General features: G+C 44.1%; 1 long non-coding RNA gene across 1 annotated transcript in view; it reads left to right on the top strand.

The window, feature by feature from the left end:
* LOC122815296 overlaps positions 1 to 15971 on the top strand; it is a 520377-nt gene that overhangs the window by 188280 nt on the left and 316126 nt on the right. The gene's annotated exons all lie outside the window — the stretch shown is intronic.

The following is a 15971-nucleotide window of genomic DNA, read 5'->3' as shown; positions in this document are numbered from 1 at the left end:
ATCAAGATTTTTCTTGAAGAGTGCCAATGAGGAGCTTTGTTTGATATAGATAGGTAGCCTGTTCCAGAGTATGGGAAGTCTCTGGGATAGGAATCTATCCCTCCAGCATGTTCTGTTTATTGTGGTGACAAGGTTTAGGTCCCTAGAGCGTGTAGCTCGGAGATATTGGGATTTCTTTAAGTGGAGCATGTCCAACAGCTCTGAGTTTGACATAGCTTTGTATGTTAGGCAGAGATCGCCTCTGAGTAGGCGATATTCGACGGAGTAAAGCTGGAGTTTTTTTGAGACAGTCTGCGTAAGGCATCTGTTTGAGGCCAGTAATCCTCTTTGTGAGGTATTTTTGATGCCTTTCCAGTTGTTGTAGATGTCTTGTGAGGTACATACCAAAAGGGGTGTTGTACTCTATAATGGGTCTAATGAGTGATGAGTAGAGGGGGAACAATGACCGCTTTTTTTCTGGATGAGAAACCTTTTGTGATGAGGTGTGCCACGTAGAAGGATTTCCTGACCACTTTGGCGATGTGATTATCAAAGGAGAGACTACTGTCCACCTGTATCCCAAGGTCTCTTATCACACTTTTGGTGTTCAGTAGACTACCGCCTATGTGGTAGTTCATGGGCACAGAATTTTTACCAAAGGGGATGACTATGCACTTTTTGGCATTGAGCTTGAGACCATGTCTTTGACACCAGGCATCTGTCTCAGTGAGGCCCTTTTGTAGGGTGTCCACATCGTTAGGAGTTTCAATTATGGCTCCCAGTTTGCAGTCATCTGCAAATTTAGTTGGCCAAAGACCTTCTGTGTTAGCCTATACTTCAGAGAAGTAGATACCAAACAGGAGAGGACTCAGGACTGAACCCTGCGGTAGTCCACTTGTCACTGGTCTGAAGTCTGATTTGGAGTCTGCTACTTTCACAGTGTGGGTTCTTTCGGTAAGCCAGTTGGCAGCCCATCTTGTGACATAGGGGTTTATACCTAGTTTAGTGAGTTTATCTATAATTCCAGAGTGGGGGATGGTGTTGAACGCCTTGGTGAGATCTAGATAGGCTATGTGAACCACCTTACCCTCATCTATGGCTTTGGTGACTACCAATCAGGTTTAGGAGACATGATCTGCCTTTTACAAACCCAAACTGTGTGGGGTCCAGGGTTTGGAGATCTCCAGTGTCTTTGTTTGAGTTCCATGATGATACGTTCCATGGCCTTGCAGACTAGGCTCGTCAGGCTAATGGGGCGGTAGTTCCCGGGGTCTGTTGTGGCTCACACTTTGTGGAGTGGGATAACTGTCGCGGTGCACCATTCAATGGGTACAAAGACTGAGGTGAGGCTATGATTGAACATGGTACTTAGGTGGTGTGCCAGTTCATTCTGTAGTTCATGTAGAAGGCAGCCTGGGATGTTGTCAGGTCCCATGGATGCTGTGTTCTTGGCTTTGGAGAGTGAAGTTTTTACCTGTGCAGCCATGATTACAGGAACTTTGCATTCTTCCGGTATAAAGATTTGCCCTTTAGGGGGTGAGAGGGGGGTAAAGTTAGCACTGAACCTATCTGCCAAGATGTTGGCAATATCAGTTGGTTCTGTATATTTAGTGTCATTGTGCTGTAACTCAGAGCAGATCTGAGTGTTGCCATTGAGATTTTTGACATAGCTATAGAATGCTTTGTGTTTGTCTTTAGAATCAGTGGCAATTTTGTTTTCATAACTAGCTTTGGAGGATTTTATGAGGGATCTCAGCTTCTTACTGAGGCTGACCAGGGAGTTCCTCCAATTGTGGGATTTTACTCTTTTTTGCAACGTTTCTTTCTTCTGTTGTAGAGTTTGTTTTATGGCAGAAGACCACCATACTGGCTTCCTTATTTTTTTGGAAGATAGTATCTTGGTTCTGTTAGGGATAGCACAATCCATGCACTCGTATAAGTGCTTATAAAGTGCATTTGTGTAGGATTCAGCAGTCGTACCTCTATTGTCCATCTGCATGGGTGTCATGAAGTTTGCCACTTCTGGCTTAAGAAGCGTGAAGTTGTTTTTGGAGACATTTTTTACGGTTGTTTTCCTAATTGGGGGGTGGGAGCGGGATGTGGATGTCTAGGGTGATTAGCTTGTGGCCAGATCTGACCAATGAGGAGCTGACTTCTGGTGTGGAACACAGTCACCCATGTTGGTGATGACCAGGTCTAGGATATTGCTGCCTCTGATGGGGGTGTGGATAAGTTGATCCAAATCATTGGAATTGATGATTTCCAGAAAACGTTGAGCAAAAGAGTTGGTGCATGAGTAGTTTTCCCAGTTTAATGGTAGGGTAGTTGAAATCACCCATTGTTAGTGTTGGGTTGTACCCTAATATTTTCCAGTGCATCAAGAAAAGAGGAGTGGGAATCCTGGGGCATGGTGGGGGGTCTGTAGCAAGCTACAATCTGGATTGCGGTTTTGCCCAGAGTTAGTTTAACTTGGATAATCTTGGATGCATTATGCTGAGCAACTAGCTTGGAGGTGTGGATATCCTTAATGAATATGGACACGCTTCCACCTTTAGTGTTTCGGTCCCAGTTTGGTGGCCGAAAGGTGTGGTATGAATTATAGCCTGGTAATGCAGGGGTGCTCTCTGGAGCTTTGAAACAGGTCTGTCACTGCACAGATGTCAATGTTCTCCATTTAAAGGAGTGCCTCGAGTGAGTGCATTTTGAGATTTAGACTTTTAGCATTGAGTAGCATTACCCTCAGATTTTGCTTGCTTGTACCTGTTAAGGTGGTGAATTTGTCATTTGAACCTTGCCTAAAAAAGGCACTATAGGGGTGGCAGGAGCCTTTGCCAGTATCTGGAATCCCAAGGGCGACAGGTGCAGGCCATCTCTGGCAAAGCAGCGTGGTCTGTCGATCATGTCATCCCAGGCAGACAGATACTGGATTCCCTTAGAATGACACCAGAAGCTTAGCCAATTGTTAAAGTCAATCATTTTGTCCTTGTACTGTGGTGTCATTCTGGGTGATGGCAGGATGCTACTCAGGGCTAGGGTCATACCGGCCTGGGTGACAAGATCAGAGAGCTCCTCCATGTCTCTTTTCATGTAGTCCAGGGAGGTACGTCTCAGGTCATTCACACCAACATGGACAATGACAGAGTCATATTTGTACTTGTTGTGGAGTGACCTGAGTGCATGCGTTATGTGGCGGATCCTGGCACCTGACAGTAACTTTTTACTTGTTTAGCCTGGTGAGTGGAACATCAGTGTGCCTGACTATAGAGTCACCTATGACTAGAGTGTTGGGTACGTTATGCCTTGTGGGCTGTAGTTGAGTGGCACACTGAGTATGTGGACTGTGTGTCCTTTGGGTTGTGTTGGGGGATGGAGGTTGCTTGCATTTATGCTTTGGAGGTCTCTGTTTGGGCAGATTAGTACAGAAAGCCTCCGCGAATGTAGGTGTGTGTTTTGTGGTTCTGTGTGTGTGTTTTGGTGGTGTAGGTTTTGAGAGACTATGTGATGAGTGTGGTGCAGTGCAAGTGTTTACCTTCTCCTCTTGACTGTCTAGGCCTGTCTTTGGTAAAGAGAGCTTTGCTTCCAGTTTGGCTATATAAGTGCATCTCTCACAGGTCATAGTGTTGGGTGGTAGGAGGAGAGGGTTGTCTGTGTACATGAGGCAATTGCTGCATTGCCCCAAGATGCCCAGATTCATCAGGTAGACAGGAGAAAACACCGGGAGCTGACCTTTAGACATGCCTGAATAGGTGCTTATTTATTAAGTACTAAAAACTGATAAGTTGTCTATCTCGCCTTCATTCTTGCTAGATGGGTTCGGAGCCGAACCTCGGCTCCGACTCGGCCACTCTAAAAGCTCGAGAGCTAGTTCCACCGGCTCGAGGCTCCCCTATATCCCACAATGCTAGGCGGTAACTCCTCAGATCTCGTTTGCCGCTATAGCGATCGAGGTGCTCTTCCAACCGGCTCTTCAGGTTAGTTGTTTAAAAACAAGAGTTTAACTAAATAGACCCCTTTAAGTTAGTTTTTTTCTGTATTTCTTACTTATTTAGGTAGTTTCTTTATTATTCCCTTGCCAATTCCCCCTTTTTTTTTTCCAAGAACTTTGAGAGTTCTTCCCTTAGGCCCCGTCCCTCCCTTCCTAGTAATTGGAGTGACTGTTTTTTCTGTAGGGAATTATTTAGTTTAATTTAGTTTAATTTTAATTAGTGTAATGTGTGTGAGTGATTACACTACCTTCTTTAGAAATGTCTAAAGAATCGAAGGTCTCAGGCTTTAAGAAGTGTGACTCGTGCTGTCAGAAGATGTCTCTGACAGATGGTCACACTTCTTGTGTATACTGCCTGGGACCTTTGCACCTGCAGGACTCATGTGCTGTTTGCCATGGTTTCAGCCCTAGAGTCCTGCAGGAGCGAAAAAATAAGCTCATTTTAAGGGGGCTTATTAAAGCCTGTGGGTCCCCCGACTCAATCTTCGGGGAAACCCTCCAAGCCTACCAGACCGTCTGCTCCAGTGTCTGAGTCGTCTCCTGGGGCTTTGAAGGCTGTCCGAGCATCGGCTGGAGCCGATGATTCTCGAACATATATTTCTACTGTTTCCTCGGCTCCGGCCGGAGCTGAGGTAGACATCACTGAGTCGGCTCCGATAAAGTTGTCGAAACCAACTTCCAGGAAGAGGTCAAGGTCACCATCTATCGGCTCCGTTCATTCTGCTCCAGCATCGCCATTGTTGTCTGAACGGAGCCATAGATCTCACTCCTCTAGGTCGTCGAGACTGTCAGATCATGACCTTCAGAGGGTGGTGAGTCGACTTCTCAAGTCCGAGGCACTGGCCCAAATGCTTCAGAGCCTGACTCAACAGTCGGTGCCTAATCCCCTCACTCAGTATGTTCCTCCTCTGACTCCTTTGAGTTCAGAGCCGGGGCGGCTCGAGCCCGAGACTGTGGTTGCGTCGGAACCGATACCTTTGTCTTCGGTACCATCGTCTGCTCCGATGTCCTGTCTGGAGGAATCTCGGCGCTGGACTTCCCCTCGTCGGCTCCGAGGGGGCGAGTGGCATCGGACCTTTGTCCGACCCCGCTCTCCCTCTCGGTGCTTCGGCGCTGGTGAGTTCGGCTCCGACGTTGACCTCGGAGCCATTACTGTCGGTGCCGGGGGAGGTTTTCAGCTTTTTGGAGCGGAGACCTCTGGCTCTGCCTGACAGGGGTGCCTTTGAGGTCATGAGGAGCGTGTTAGAACCTGGTTCAACCCCACAGTCTGCTCCATCTGCTCCTCCCTCCACGGTGCCTGCGGTGATTTCTTCTCACCCCCTCATCCCGGATCGTAGAGAGCCAGCTCCTCAAGTTTCCCCAGTGGGGATCTCCTCCTCTTCCGAGGCCTCTCCTGACCCGGTAGGAGAGCCCCCTAGGAAGAGGCAGTGCAAGAGGAAGCACATTGACTCCCCTGGGTCTGTCACCTCTGACACTGATTTAGAGGATTCTGAAGGTTCCCCTCGTTCCCCCTCTGAAGATGTCTCCTTTGCAGACATCCTTGAAATCTTAAAACAGAGGGGGAATTGGCCAGCCCTTAACCCATCAGAGGATGAATCAGTGTATCTTGAGGTGTTTGGCTCTCGCCCTTCCACCTCCTGGGTGTCCCCTCCCTTTGACCCCCTCATGCAAGTGGTGGCAAAGAAGGCCTGGACGGCTCCTGACTCGGTGGAACCCACCCCCAGGAGACCATCAAAATTTATCACTGCCCCAAAGAACAAAGAATTCTTAACCAAAGGCATCTCTGTTGATGCTATGGTGGTGGCTGCGGCCACCAAGAAGGAGCTAGCTGATCCTTCGGTGCCAGGAGTCTAGGACTATGGACATGTACGGGAAGCGGATGTTCTCATCAGCAACCTTTTCTATGCGCTCACTGAATTACCTGTGTCATTTCACTCGTCTTCAGAGGAATTTGCTCAAGGAAGCGAGCGAAATGTTAAAGGATCCAACAGCTGTGGGTTTTCAGGATAGGATGAACTCTCAGCTGGCAACCCTTAATTCAGTAACTAACTCCTCCATGCGCCTCCTTTCATATGCGGCGGATGGAGCGAGTAGAGCGGCAGGTACAGGTGTGGCCTTGCGTTGGCACACCTGGATGCGGCTATGTAACTTTGCGGACCCTTTCAAGGCGTCCTTCACTAACTCCCCTTTTGATGGATCATCCCTCTTTGGTCCTCAAGTGAAGGAAACCCTGACTAGGTGCGAGACTGATGGCAAGACTCTCTCTGCCATCTGAGTCCATTTTTCTACTCCTTCTAGGCCTTACCCCAAAGGCCAGAAGGGGGGAAAGATGTGGTTCCGCAAACATCCACAAGGAGCTTTGCCTGACGCACAGAGTCAGTTCCCCCCTAGAGGCAGAGGGGGGAACAATAATAACAGACGCCGTCCTAGAGGCAGAGGGAGCCCGCAGAATCAGGGCAGTCGAGAATCCTTCTCGGACAAGCCCTTTCAGCATCCCTGAGGTGTTGCCCGACTGTCCACCTTCGGAGGCAGTCTGGGGAAGATTATCTCTGTACCCAGAAGCCTGGCTTTCCCTTACTCAAGACAAATGGGTACAGTCTATCATTTACGAAGGCTACAAAATCCCTTTCCTTCTCATTCCAAAGCAGTCTGGAAAATCTCTTCCAGACGTTCCACCCAGTTAAAGGGAGCAAGCAGCGTTAGAAATTTCAAAGCTGCTAGCAAAAAGAGCTATTCAACCAGTTACAGCAGACCAACAAGGATCCGGAATCTACTCCTAATTCTTTTTGGTTCCAAAGAAAATAGGGGACTGGAGACCTATTTTGGATCTCAGCAACTTGAACAAGTTTGTCAAGAAAACAAAATTTTGGATGGCCACGCTGCAGTCCATTCTGCCCCTTTTGGGGCGGGACAACTGGATGTGCTCTATAGATCTCCAGGATGCGTACTATCACATCAGAATGAACAGACGCTCCAGGAGATTTCTCCGCTTCAGGCTGGGAACCAGTCATTTCCAGTTCAGGGCCCTGCCCTTTGGTCTCACTACAGCCCCCACGAGTGTTTACCAAATGCATGGCAGTGGTCGCCTCTCAGCTGAGACAACAAGAATTCCAGGTGTTTCCATATTTAGACGACTGGCTACTAACAGCCCCACCAAGCATATTCTCCTTCTTGCCAGAGACTACACCTTACACACATGTCAAACACTGGGCATTTCAATAAATTACGAAAAGTCTGTCTTGTCGCCTTGTCGTGTTATTACCTTCATAGGTGCAAATCTAGACACAATCTCCATGTCAGCCAGACTCACAGAGCAGAGAATACCAGACATACACAGACAGGTCTCTCTTGTCTTGCAGAGCAACCAAGTCAAAGTCAGACTGATCCTGAAGGTCTTAGGGATAATGGCGGTGGCCATCCCTCTCCTACCATTAGCTCGCTTCCATATGAGAATCTTACAATGGATGCTCTTCACGCAATGGTCCTTCCAACGACTTCCAATGTCCCATTCTATTCGGATAACACAAGCGTGCAAGAATCATCTTTCTTGGTGGATCACATCTCCTCAGCTCTTCCTAGGGAGACCTTTTGTTCCTCCCCCTCCGGTTGCTACATTGACAACTGACTCCTCCCTGATCGGGTGGGGGGGGGCATTACCAGGGCAGGACGGTCCAAGGCATCTGGCAACCTTTCGAGTGCCACTTGCAGATAAATGTCCTAGAGATTAGAGCAGTGCTTCTAGCGTTGCAAGCCTTCCAAGACTCTCTTCCCAAGGGAACTATAGCAATTCAGACAGACAATATGTCTGTAGTGTGGTACATCAACAAACAAGGCGGAACCAGATCTTGCCTCCTATGTCGAGAGGCACTCAGACTGTGGCAATGGGCGATTTCTTCTCAGCGGTTTCTGTTAGCAACGCACATTCCCGGGAAGTCCAATGTGATTGCGGACAAATTGAGCAGAGCTATTCTCATGCCTCACGAGTGGTCTCTGAAAAATTCAGTGTTGGAGAAAGTCTTTCAAAAGTGGGGCCGGCCTTGCTGCGACCTTTTTGCTACTCCCCAAAACAGCAAGTGCAACGATTTCTTCACCCTCTTTCCCCAACCAGGCCACCCCAGCAGAGACGCTCTAGTCCACGATTGGCCCCGGGGACCTTCCCACTGATATCTCAACTAATTCAGAAAGCCATCGCTCAGAAAGCTTCCATGATCCTCATTGCCCCTTACTGGCCTCGACAGATTTGGTTCCCATTTCTTCACCGTTATCTGTTGGAGCAACCCTGGCATCTGGACCCAGTTCCAGACCTCTTGACCCATCAGTCGGGTCAGTTGCACCACGCCCTCCCTTCTCTGAACCTCACAGCGTGGTTTCTCCAATTCCAACTCTAGCCAGGCTTCCTCTAATATCTCACTCAGTTCGAGATATCTTGATTGCCTCTCATAAATCTTCCACTCGGAAGATTTATCATAGTAAGTGGAAACGTTTTTCCTGTTGGGCACAGTCAAAGGATATAGATCCTTTCACTGCCTCCATTCAATCAGTTTTAGACTTTCAAGCCGAACTTTTCCACTCGGGTTCGTCTCAGTCTACCATCAAAGTTCAGTTGGCAGCTATATCTAACTTTCATGTTGGAGTCTCAGAGTCTTCCATTATGTCTCTCAAACTCTGCAAAGCTTTTTTAAAAGGAGTTTTTCTCCTCAAACCACCTGTCAGGGATCCTCCTCCTCTATGGGATCTCAACTTGGTTCTGGCGTCCTTAATTCTTCCCCCCTTTGAACCTGCGGCTTCATGTCCAATGAAGTTACTCTCTTGGAAAACACTCTTTTTAGTAGCTATCACTTCAGCTAGAAGAGTCTCTGAACTCCATGCTCTGTGTAGTCGACCCCCTTATCTTTTGTTTCAGAAGGATAGGGTGTCCTTGCGTATTAACCCGTCCTTTTTGCCTAAGGTAGCTTCACCAGCAAATTTGAATCAAACCATTGATCTTCCTGTGTTCTTCCCTAATTATTCGAACAGATCAGAACAAAAATTACATTGCTTAGATGTTCATCGCCAACTTAGGTACTATTTAGACAGGACCAAACAATTCAGGAAGTCTGATCAACTGTTTGTTTCCTATGCAGAAGGTAGAATGGGCCTTCCAGTTTCTAAGGTATCTCTCTCTAGATGGCTTACTTCGTTGATTACCCTTCTGTATGTGATCAGACATCAGCAGTTGGCTTCCAAACCCAGGTCTCATTCAACTAGAGCTTTAGCCACATCTATAGCTTTCCAAGACAGGCTGCCTATTGATTCGATTTGTTCTGCAGCTACTTGAGCTTCTCCCCATACTTTCATTTCTCATTATAAGTTGGACTTAGCCTCTAGGGACCGAGCCAACTTTGGTTCCACTGTACTCAAGAGTCTGTTCCGATAGGCCACCCGGGACAAGGTGCTAGGGACACGGTCCCATCCAGCAAGAATGAAGGCGAGATAGACAACTTAACATTTAGAAGTTATGTACCTACCATAACGTTCCATGTTAGTTGTCTTCTTCTCGCCTTCTTTCTTCATCCCTCCTTCCCCTAGCCTGGACAGACCTAGAGGAGGTTGTTTTGTGACCTTTCTATCCTTCTCCCACGCCCCACCTCTATATATATATATATATATATATAGATATATATATATATATATATATATATATATATATATATATATAATTTTCTCTGTTAGGTTTAGGACACCTCACAGTCAGCCTATAGAGGTGGGTTACCCTGTTCCATGTTATGGAATTTTTCTTGCTGGGCCTAGCTTTCAAACGAGATCTGAGGAGTTACCGCCTAGCATTGTGGGATATAGGGGAGCCTCGAGCTGGTGGAACTAGCTCTCGAGCTTTCAGAGTGGCCGAGTCGGAGCCGAGGTTCGGCTCCGAACCCATCCAGCAAGAAAGAAGGCGAGAAGAAGACAACTAACATGGAACGTAATGATAGGTACATAACTTCTAATTTTCCTCTAGACAAGTGAGGAAAGTTGAGTGCTGTAGTAATTTGTAACTTATTTAGTGCTTACAATGAGTTCTGAACAAGTGCTGAGATCAAAGAAACAGAGGAGTGCTAAAACTAAAAAGCTGGCTAGTTGCAAGGGAAATTTTGAAAAACAGACTTTATGGCACCAGGAATAGTTTAACCCCAGTTATGTGTGTGTGTGTGTGTGTGTGGGGGGGGGGGGGGGGGGCTTAGGAGCTCACAAACAGTCCTGGACACAGAAAATCCATATCTGACCTTCCACAGGAAAGGGGGGAAGCAAATTTAGAATTTTTTTTTCCGGTAAAGTGGAAATGGAGAAAGCTGGAACAGAAGTTAATTCAATGTTAAGAATCCGAGTGGGTTGGCCTTCACAAATGTTCTCTATTAGATTGAGTGAACTAATGACACTAGACTGGGAGGAGTGTCACAGATCAAATATACAGTATGGGCGGGCAACTGCAAAGCCACCAACACAACACTAGGGAGGGTGGGTGGGAAAAAATTACAGTTCCTAGCTGTAGCCACTAAATGAAAGTTTTAAACAGATCAAGGAGCAGACTAGAGAATGCTTTTAACAGACAAAAATGCACAGAAAAGTTCGGATAGAGCAGTCACAAACAGAAAATACAACTCTCAGTATGAAAAAGCAGTTTACAGTGAAGTAATGTTAAAACAGTTTAAAACAGTACATAAATGCAGTGAAACAATAAAAAAGCTTTATAACAGTGCAAAAATATAGTAGATCAACTGTATAGCACAATTTATAAGCGTTTCAGAAGTGCAATTCAGTGAAGTAAGTGTAAGAAATAACTTAGCCTGCTCTTGGAATCTTAAGGAATTTCCACTTAAGCAATGCAATCCAGAGCCTGACAATACAAGCAAGTAATAGCCTAACAGCATATGGGACAATCAGGCAGTTCTGCCACCATAATTGGGGAGCAACAGTTTAGCTGTTCATAACTAGATTTCACAGTCAAATTAAAAAAAAGAAAATCTGTAAACTAAATGTTCACAGAGCTAGAATTGGGAAAATTGCATTCTAAGGCTTACACTTTATCAAATGGTAGGACTGTGAAAAGACTGCATACTGTAGATTGCAAAGATGTGTGAGCTTCTGTATATGTATACTGTTATTGTTCACTGCATCCTTGCAGTTTTCTTATCTGTTTTGACCAGTGCAGGAAGTGGGGTATAATCCCTTAAGTGCAACACACACATAGTTGATTAGATTTTCTGCAGTTAATGCGGATGTTAGGCCACATTCTGTGCTACCAGCATATACCAAGCATTGTGCTACCACTGATCTACTTCACTTACCAGAACGGCACATCACCGACTTTCACTTTGCTGAGACGAATACACTGACAAAACAGAAGACCAACATCCGGAACACCAACTTCCGATGTGAGGTAAGTAACCGCTTGGCCATCCCGAAAAAAAAAACAAGTGAACCCACCCATGTCGGGGGCTTTGCCCCCACCCCAACTAAATATAATAACTCTGAGATCACACTACCGTGGGTGTAAGGGGCAAAGTTCAACAGGATGGCCAAGTGGTTACTTACCTTGAGTGGAATGTCTGTGTTCCTGATGTCGATCACCTGGTTGGTTGATCTCGGCAAAGTGAAAGTCGGTGATGTGGGTGTTCGGTTAAGTGAAGTAGACCTGCCTACACACATTGTATGATGAAGTGCCATGCACTAGTCACCTATTGCTCTTCTGCAGTTTAGGCTTTGAATTGCTGTCCTTGCTCAACTGTGTATTGAGCCTGCACCCAAAGACCCTTGGTGCATAGGTCAGTACATGTTCACATAACTGTTCGCCATAACCTTGTTAACTGTAGCACCTGGACCATACATCTTTTTATTTTGTAAACTGCTTGCCCAGATGAGGCTGTTATGATAACCTTGAATAGTAATGCTAAAATCCTCCTGGGAGCTTCACTCTTGAGGAGGTGACTTTCTTGAAATCCTTTTCTCAAATGTATGCTGGTTGTAATCAGCATCTCTATAACATTTTGTAGCTTTCTTATCTGGTTCCTTCTATGTAATGTTTCCTGTTCAAATTTTGTCCCCGTTTGGACCTTCAGTTCTATGCTTCAAAAGCTTGCTCTTCCACAAGCAGATCTTGCTGTCTCTGCAGAAAATAAAGTTTTGGTCCTGGAAATTTCTTCTAGTACCAATCCTTTCTGCCAAGAGGATGTGTGTGTTCATACTGTTCTGGTCCAGTCTCCTCTGCATCAACATTTGGTGCCAAAGTGGGCAATTGGTTAAGGCCCCAACCCTCTTGGGTGGTCCTAATTGCTGGAAAAATCAAATTGGTTAATGGTGGGCAGACATTAAGCTTCTTAATGAAAAGTAAAACAGTCAGGCAAAAAAAGAATGACAGTTTTTCAAAATCATTTGTCTGGCTGCCTCACCTTGTGTTTACAAGTATGAACATTTCCAAAATCTGAATGGGAATAATTGCCATGATTCTGGAGTGCTTCTACCTTTGAGTTTTCTTACTGCTTAATATTGCTGCAGTACAAAAGGAAAGCAGTGTAGTTTATAAGAAGTATGCAGTTGGATTACCTTTTGATCATATTTCTTTATATGAGCAGTAGTACATGACATGAGCAGCTTATTGTTACATGATGCATTTTATGCATGACTGCTGCTTTGCAAATTAGCTGGAACTTAAGCAGACCATATCCATTTGTTTTATATCTAGAGTCAGTTTATGAAGGCTTTTTCTCACTAAATTGCATAGCTGTTTCTGGACATAAACTTACATGCACCTTTACTGGCTGTGATACTATTCAATGAATGTTTTGCATAAGCTTTTCATTTTAATATGGCTTGTTCTGTTAGTGGCTGAGACATTTTTGTACTCCACTTTCATTGAGTAATGGGATAAATGTCAGCTGTCTTGTGACCTTAAGGTTAAAACTGATATTTGGAGAATAAATGAAAAAATATACTTTTGATGTACATATTGTATTACATCACTGTCAACAGAATAACCTTTTTGATAAAAGGCTAAGAAATTCAAATTGGAATCAATTTCTTATCCTTTTGAGTTTCTTCATATCTATGGAAATGTAATCTATGCACAATATTTTTCTGATTTTTATGGGCTGTATCCATGTAGGTTTTATAATGACTGTACAAATGTTTCAGGAGTGTGGCTTTAGACTAGTCAACATTGTACTATACAACATTTTGTAGCATGAAGCAATACTTATGCTTCCAGGAGGTGCTAGGCTTGACAAGCCTACTATGCATGTGTGAAACAAGTTGAAATCCATTGCGGTGCCATTGATATTGACCATAATCAGACATCTGAATCAAAGTAATAATTGCTGGGTATGAAGACAATCTATGGATGAAAGTGACTGCCAATCAAGTTAAAAAAAAGTCTTCTGGCTTAGTATGGCTAGACTACATTTGTGTTAAATAATCTGGAATATATTATTGTGGCTATCTACTCCCCGCGCATACAGTTGGACATCACTAAAGGGCGTGCTAGAACAATGCTATAACAAAATTAGTAAATTCCAACCAAAATCCAGTTCCACCCATCACTACATTGCAGTCAAGTTTTAGTTACAGCTATGAAATATGGACTGTGGGTAGTGCAGAGTCTGAGCTCTTGTTCTCAGTACTAGGAATATTAATATTGAGGAATGAGAGATTGGACTTGGTGGAGCAAGAAATGAAAATTGAGGTGTTACTGTGGTGGGCAAGGGTGGAAGGATTAGAAAATATGTAGTATGTAGGCAGGGCCAGGATTTAGGTGTGTATATATACTGAGATTTGAAGGTTACTAATTAGATGGTGATTAAAGGGACCATTACATCGAGAGGAGTCCGAGGTCAGTGTAGATGTTTTGAAGAGTTTAGGCATTTGTTGGGAGAATCCTCTGCTTTTGTGATAGTTATGGAATTGATGGGGAGGTAGTTGAGAAATGTTGGATGAGATGAGTATGTGACGTAGTATTATATTTTGGGAAGGAAGAATGACACATTGAGAATTTTGAAGAGGAATACTAGTAGATGTGAAAGTGAATTGGGAGTAAGCTTGTTGTTAGTGTTCTGGGAATGGTAATAGACAATTTGGTGAATCAATTTTTATGGTAAGGAATTAATGTGTGACTGCGGTAGCGTTGTCGCCTCATAGCAAGACGTTGTCCCGTTCGATTCTCAGCTAGAGCGTCTTCTGTTTGGAGGCATACGTGAATGGGGCGTGCCTTCGTTGAAGGTTGTGCGTCAGGGCTGGTAACCCAGTACGTAAAAATCCACTACCAATCATTAGCGGACCGGAGTTTCTCTGTGGCGAGCCCTAACCGGGAAAAGCCGAAAGATGCAAACAAACATTTTGAGGATATTGAGGTAAGAGGACTACATACTGTTAATCGTTTAAAGTTGTGTGATTACTGAATCGTTGGCTGATGGGTAAGAAACTGATTTTATAAGAGGTGGAACTAGTAATGGAAATGATTGATATAAACAGTGTTTAAGGAGGGGGAATTGAGGTTGGGAACGGTAGGAGGAGGGCAGACACTCCAGCCTTTCAGTGGGGAGACCCTATGTTCGAGCAATATGTATTATCTAGATTCTAGATAATGCATAGAGGTACTTTTTACTGTTTTAGTTGGCAATGATGCCTGAGGGGAAACAAAAGGTTAATTATACATGCACAGTGCAGGAGATTAAACTGTATTGTAAGGGAATTGGGGTGTTAGTTTAGAGTAAACCTTGATTTAGGTTCATGTATTTGTTTTCTATGCTTCCTAAGAATGAGAAAAAACATAGATTAAGTATGGAGGTGACAGCTGCAGAAATGCTGTTTTGGTTTTACAGCCACTGAGTTTCCATCAGGTAAAACAAAGTTTTATGCAGAGTAAATCCAAGAGTTGTTTCAAAGTTTATTATCTAAGACACTGAACTAATCCGTTCAGTAGAAAAATTACTTGCCTTTTATTTCAGCAGGTAGCACAGTAGAGCACAGTAGTGGTGTATTGAGTGAATTTGGACCTCCTCTTTTTTGTTTTTATGCTGTTTCATGTTCTTGGGATGAATCTGAAAGTTGTCTAAGATGAGTTCTACCCGGGTAATAGTTTTAAATAAAATGCATGTATTACAGAGAGACAGAACTAGCAATTATCTCCAGCGTTTATACTTGAAGAGTAATATGGTTTGTGTTTTATTTGTTTCTGCATGTACTTGTGCTGGAATATAGTAAGTGTTGGTATCCTGTGTGTTTTCAGTATTTTGAGTTTTCAGTATTTTGAACTTGTGAGATTTTCGTCTTCAGGATTCTGTAGCTCTCCTATATGTAGATATATACATATATATACATGTCTGTGCGTGTGTAATATACAGTTACACAGACACGCTTAAAATGAATTGCACTTCTTCTTTCTTGATAGTGCCAATAGTCAAAATATTTAGAGCAAGAAGGCTAGAAATTCAGTTAGGCTGTACCTTTTGAACTGCATTTGTCAAGTGTCAAATAATTCTGAGTGAAATGCATCCTGTATTGAACAACCTGATTCTTGGCTTTGAACAAAATTTAAAGCTGCCTCTTGGCTTCCAATGTGACTGATTACAAAGCTCTTGATATTGCAGTTTGCTAAAATTTGTTTAAAAGGTGGTCGGGTTTCCTACACAGTCAGTGAAAAATAATGTTGCCATCCAAGTTAAATATGTACAGTTTGACAGCCCTTCATTTATTCACAGCACAGCTGTTTACATTCCTGGATAACCATTCCTCATTCAGTACAAGCAGCATATGAAAATCCACAGTTAGCCAGTGGTTAGAATAAGGGTGCAGATGGTTGTTTTTCAGATAAATGAATTCCAACACAACATATGTATTTATAAATTCCTTAAATATTTCTCTACCTGCTAGTTGAAACTAGGCCAGTAAAAAGTCTGGACATTCATCTTAATGCACATTTTCCAGATGTGCGTACAGTGAAATATGATTAACAGTTCTGAGTAAAGAAGTGCATTTCCAC

The sequence above is a fragment of the Protopterus annectens genome, chromosome 11.part0, assembly GCF_019279795.1.
Source record: "Protopterus annectens isolate FY-2018-M chromosome 11.part0, PAN1.0, whole genome shotgun sequence".
In the NCBI taxonomy this organism is placed as follows: domain Eukaryota; kingdom Metazoa; phylum Chordata; order Ceratodontiformes; family Protopteridae; genus Protopterus; species Protopterus annectens.
The sequence above is the reverse complement of the archived record's forward strand: the minus strand, read 5'-3'. Positions and strand labels throughout refer to the sequence as shown.